The sequence below is a fragment of the Sus scrofa genome, chromosome 6 (genome assembly GCF_054392235.1).
Source record: "Sus scrofa isolate SSC_HxYL_T2T_F1_AM1 chromosome 6, Sscrofa_HxYL_maternal_Yorkshire_Landrace_v2.0, whole genome shotgun sequence".
NCBI lineage: Eukaryota > Metazoa > Chordata > Mammalia > Artiodactyla > Suidae > Sus > Sus scrofa.
In genome coordinates this window covers 77,483,121-77,489,412 of record NC_139388.1, presented here as the reverse complement: position 1 = coordinate 77,489,412, position 6,292 = coordinate 77,483,121, and positions in this window count along the sequence as shown.

Below are 6,292 nucleotides of genomic sequence, written 5' to 3'. Positions count from 1 at the left end.
TCTCTTTAGCTCCCCAGCCCCAGGTCAATGCCTTTCTTGTGAATATCAAGTAGGCAACAGACGTTTGTTACAGGAAGTGTCCAACTGGATGGCAGTGTCAGGATGCTAATTTTGAGAACCCCCCCCCCGCCACCCCCAGCCATGGATGTTGTGCCACATGTTAATTTGTACATCGTCTCATTTAATCCTCATAGTAACTCTACAACGTGACACCTTGACTCTCTATTTCACAGATGAAACAACAGAGGGTCTCTAGAGATTACTTGCAGAAGAGACATAGCCAGGAAGTGATGGAAGTAGGATGTGAACACAGGCTAATCAGCCCAAGGGCTGATGGTTTAGCTCTGACTCTACCCAAGTTTATTGCTCCTGTTTCAATGTGCTCAATAAAACAGCATGGATTAGAGACAAACAGGTCAGCCCTGAGCGCTAACGAAATTGTGGTTCTCTCTGCTTATGGCTGCCTCCTAAGCCAGGGGCTCCTTGCGCATGGGTCTGTGCTTGCTTCATCCTTTTAGCCCTACACCTAGCACAGCACCTGTTCTCCTGGGAAGCGTGATCAGGGGACCAGAGAATTGTCCAGAGAAATTCTGGAAGGCTCCCTGGAGGTGGCCAAGTTTCCTTGAGCCAAATTTGGAGCATCGGGAGAGGGAAGCTGGAAAGAGTGTGTGGAAAGGCTCAAAGGAGGATGCAACAAAGCCATCGATGGGGTGCTGTGTGCATTGATGGAGTGGAGAGGAGCTAGAAATGTGTTGGGGGAAGACCCAACCTCCAGGCTATTGCAAGGGTACAGCTGGCACACTTGGTGCTCCACATATGAATCCCTCTCCCTCCACGGGACCACGGAGAAGCCACCTCTGGAGAGATGAAGGTCCTTGCTTCCTAAAGAGGGGGACAGGCCTCTCCAGGTAAGACACCCCTGGAAGCTGTTAAAGAAACCGGTGGCCTAGTTAAGAAGCATCATTTGTAACAGCAATTAATCAATTAACCATTTTTCAAGCACCTATTGTATTTGGGGGCTGATTCCCAGAACTGGGACAGTGCAAAGATCCTCTTAGAAATTCTATTCTATTCGCAGAAGGTAAAGTGACTAAGTCAACTAACAAGCAAGCTAGGTAATGTCAGGTAGGAACAAATGCTCTGAAAAAAATAAAATGAGGTGGTGGCACAGAAGTGACTTGAGGTCAGTGAAGACCAGAATGAGGAGGTGACATTTGGGCTGAGAAAACCCCAATGACCAAATGGCACCAACCCTGCCAAAAAGCTAGGAGGTGGGAGGGAAAGCATTCCAGTCAGAGAGCACAGCATGGGCAAAGGCCCTGGGGTAGGGACACACATGATGAATTAGATGTACGAAAAGACTGGAAGCTGGAGTGTGGTGAGCCAAGAGGAAAGAGAAGCATGTGGATGAGAGAGGCATGTGGGGGCATCCAGGGCATGCAGCGTCTGGTAGGATTTGATTCCAAGTGCCAGGGTGTATTAGCTAGCTATTGCTGTGCAACAAATTCCCCCGACATGTAGCAGTTTAAAACAAAACACATTTTTACTCTCACAGTTTTGTGGGTCAGGAGTCTGACACAGCTTTGCTGGGTGCTCTGCTCTGGGTCTCTAACAGGCTGTGACAAAAATGGTGGCTGGGCTTATGTGGCCATTGGCAGGACTCAGTTCCTCACGGGCTGCTGATCTGAGGCCACCCTCAGTGCCTCACCATGCAGGCCACTCCAGCACGGCAGCCCGCTTCTTCAAAGCACACAATTCAAAGAGGCAACAGAGTGAGTCTGAGAGCAAGATGGAAGTCACCATCTCTTGTGACCTAATCACAGGAGTGGCATGTCACCTCGGTCATATTCTATTTGTTAGAAGCAAGTCTTGGGTCCCTGTCCTGCTCAAGTGGTACCAAGAGGTGGGGGGTCATTGGGGGTCATTGTAGAAGTCTGCCTGCCTCTCATAGGAAGTCAGTGGGGGTGTCTAAACAGGGAGGTGACATGGTCTGATGTTTATTTTCAGAGGTTCACTTTGGCTTTTTCGAGTGTTAGGACCATGAGCAGGGGTTGGGCAAGGCTGGAAGCAGGAAGGCCAGTGGGGACATCAGTAAAAGACAATGCCGTTTGGACTAAGAGGGACCAGTGGAGGCAGAGACGTAGCACCGAGGAGCCTTGTTAATGGACAAGAGGTGGGGGGTGAGGGATCAGGAAGGGGTGATAACACTCGAGCTCACTGTGACAAGTGTCCCCTGCCCATGGGACGGAGGTGCCCTAGACTCTGGGGATGCGTGCTCTGGGATTTTCTCCTGGGAGAGACAGAGTGGCACTATCCCCATCCTCCTCAGCCAAGGTCACACATTGGCTGGATGGCTGGCGAGCATTAGGAGCACCGGCCATGAGCAGAGAACAGATGTCTCCTTGTGCCAGGCTGAGGGACTGACCCCATGTCCTTGGTCTCGTAACTCTGCCCACGCTCAGACCAACCAAGCCAGGATGCTGGGAACTACTCACCTATATCCGTGCTTGCAAAGTCAGCCAGAGCTGGAGAGGATTAAGGGGTGTGTGTGTGTCTGTCTGTCTGTCTGAGATATTTGGAATAAGGTTCTGGGCAGGGACAGTTACTGAAGTTGATCCTAGAGAGCTGGGGCATTCCTAAATTCCAGAATGGCACTTTAATCCTTTACCTAAAGAATATCACCTCCATTAAATTGTTAGCTGCTATAAGTGAAAAAGAAAGAAGTAGATTATTATCTGAGTTCCCATGTGGCTCAGCCGGTTAAAGATCCAATGTTGTCATTGAAGCGGCTCAGATGGCTGCTGTGGAGTGAGTTCAATTCCTGGCCCAGGAACTTCTGCATGCCCTGTCTGTGGCCAAGAAAAAAAAGAAAAAGAGAAAAAGATAAATATGTGGCTATTTATTGTCAGACTCACTGCTAAGCACTTGATAGATATCTCATTTAATCCTCGTAACAACCCAGTGAAGGAGGCACTAGTATGATCCCAGTTCATGGATGGGAAAACTGAGGCTTAGAGAAGTTAAGTGACTTGCCCAAGGTGACAGAGCTAGGGAACAAGAGAGCCAGGTTCAACCCAGGTCTGTCTGACTCCAAACCCACATTCCTAACCACAACCACCACCCTGCCTCCCATTGAGGCTGGTTAAGGATTAATTTCCTAGTTCCAGGTGGGAAGATACAGGCAGGAGCTTTTCTTCCAAAATTGGGTCCAGCCTTGCCAGAGAGGTGCAAAACACAGGTAAATTTTCCTGCTGCGCTCATCACTCCAACCTAATGGGAGGAGATGGAGCTGCTGCCTTGAGAGGAAGGGCTCAGCTCCCACCAGTTCAAGCGGCAGATGGTGCCCCCTGGCGGTGGTGATGGGGAAGGGCAGTGGGTGGGACCGAGGAAGAGCTTGGCCAGTTAGTGGGGGGACAGATAGAAAGCTGTGTTTGAGGAGCAGAGAACAGGTTCCACTGAATCAGCCTGCCCCCAGGCAAAGGGCTAGAGCAGGGCTGCTTTCCCAGGGCCCACGGGGAGACAGGTCAGCCAGGCGCTCATCAGGGGCGATACACGCCGGTAACCCAATGACGTCATTGAACACCAGCCATCACTCTTCTCATTCAAATCTAGCGTCTGCACCTAGATTTAGACTCCTGCACAAACCATACTGGCATCATCTTGTTTACAATTTAGAGCCCAGGATGTGGGCTAATTTAGAGGTCAGCCTAGCAATCAAAGGGGAAACCTCACCACGACTGGATTGTTTTTGCTTAGGGATCAGGCGCCAGGTGGGGATTTCTGGGGACCCCCATAGCTCCCTGAGGCTCAGCCTCATGGGGGAGTCAGACAGAGGCTGCTTATAAGACAGGATAGAGAGTGCTCCATCGCTGGGATGGAGGGAGGGGAGGGGACACGGGGTGGAATGGGTGAGGGATTCTGCTTGGTGACTTGGGGGAGGCATGGCATCAGGCTTTGGAAACATTAGGATAGCTTGGGGTCTTTGTCCCAGGGTTTTGACCTTCTGGATTAGGAAATCACAAAGTGTGTTGGCTCTGAGAATAATGACAGAAACGGAGCCGACAAACAGAGTCTCTGAAGGTCTCTCCACCTCACCTGCAGTGTGCTCCCTCAGGCTGTCAGAGGCCCCCTTCCCCGGGGAGGGAGCAGGGCGAGTGGGGCAGCTGGGGATGCCTGTGTTCTATTTCCAGCAGCTATCACTGACTCACGCTGTGACCTTGCAGAGGTCACGGCTATGTGTTCCTTGCTGGGGGGGAAATCAGAGGTGGCAAAGCTTGCATTTTTTTCTCAAGGGTCTAGAATATGGGGGACCTGGCTGCTCCCCGGAAACCCCAAGCCCTGTCTGCTCCTGCTGCTATTAATGAGAAGATGCTTTAGATTTGGATTCAAGGCACTTTGGGGGACACTCAAAGCAAGAAGCAAGGAGTTCCTGCCACAGCAAGACTTATGGCCACTTCTCTATGCAGTGTCTCTCCAAATACTTTCCAGCTCACGTTCCAAGCCATTATGTCCCCACGTGGCCTTCACTTGGGCTGTGGAAGGGGAGAGGGAGGGCATCTTCTCCCCAGTTTCAAGCTGAGGCCATCAAGGCCAAGAGTGTCCTTTCTCAACATTTTCATTACCAGGGCCCTCTTTTTATCGTTTTACTACCACGCAGCCCCCAGTCTTGCAGGCCTTTGCTAAATGCTCTGCATTTTTTAGGGAGAAATTTCATCTGTTTCCATTCATCAAAGTCATCAGTTTCTGCTCAGCACAAAAGAACTAGGCCTGCGATGGAGTTTATTACCGAGAACTGCAGCATTGGCTCTGAGTGACCTCCTCGTAGGCAAAGGCCCAGCTTTCACCAGACTGAAATTCTGAGAAGACTTGATCCTCAGGGGGCCCAGGGATCCCAGACTGGGAAGTATTTCCCCAAAGAGATCGAGTGGCCCGTGGAAGGTTCTGTGGTTAGTGGTGGCGCCAGGCCAGGGCTCCAGCCAACCAGACCACTTGGCAGGGAGGGCTGGCGCACACTCGGACAAACACGCAGGCCCACAGGCATATGTGTGCAAGACAGCAGTTCAACCAAACTCAGGTGTCCTGAAGCAATGATGCCTGGGGCTCAAACTGGTAAGAAACAGGCTCCCCTTAGTACTGGCGTGAGAAGCCAGAGGCAAGCCTGAGGCTGGAGGGGTGGAGGGTGTGGCAGATCGTTCTAGGGTGTTCCTGCAGAGTTGCCATGGGGGGGACCTGTTTGTTCTGCCACCTGCCTTTGCTTTGATGCTGCAACAATGCATCATTTATGCAGCTTGGGGCGTTCACCCACTCTGGGGACTGTTCAGACAATTTGATTCTCCCAGCACCTGCCTCATCAAAGGGCTGAGACCAGAGTGGGGGGCTGAGCCTTTGGAGCTGGGGATGACAAAGACAAACTGAGGACCCTGGGAGGGAGGGGACACAGACGGGACTCTGGAGCCCTGGGGAGTAAGCAGAGAATGAGCTGCAGGACCCCCAGGGCTTCAGAGCTTCCCCAGGGCTCTGTGCCCCTCCCCACTGAGGGCTCCTGCAAATACTCATCCTTCGCTGAGCCTTGGCTTCTTCCCAGAGGCTCAGGTTTTTGATCCATCGGAAGGCATCAAGCTGCATGGACCTTTGGAAAAAGGTTGAGGGCTTAGCTTTGTGGCTTCAGAATTTGAGCCTCCACCAATCCACACGGGGCTGGAGGCCAGGGGCCAGGGCAGGGTCTCTGGGGGCCTGCTGCCCAACAGCTGTTCCTGGGTTATTTTGGTGCAGCAGGAGCTTATCAATTCCAGGACATTTGGACCAAAATAGCAAAGAGCAGGACAATCTCTTGGTGGCTCTGTGGGGATTTCTCCTTAGAAAAGTTTCTAGAATGGGGTTGGGGAGGGAAAGGAGTTTGACTTGGGGGATAGGGAAGTGTCTGAGGCTAAATTCACCCACCCTTTGCTAGTCTCCCTGTGACCCCTTCCCTGGGGACGGAAGCTGGGGGTTCGTTGGAGAGGGAGTAGAAATTAAGAGGGAGAAGATCATTTTTAAATTTTGCTTTGACTCTGTGGTCCTTGCCCAGAGATGGTGTCATAGGCATTACTTCTTTCCATGTTGCAGAGGGGGCACACGGGGTCCGCACAGCTGGGAGCCCTAGCCTCTGACCCCAGGCTAGGGTGCCTCTCCGCTGGGCCTCTCTTAGACCAGCATCAGTTCTGTGCTCGGTGGCTGCCAGTTTCCCCGACAATCCCAGGGCCAACGTGGAAACTGCTGACTGGCCCTGGCCTTCCTTCGGGCCACAGCGGGG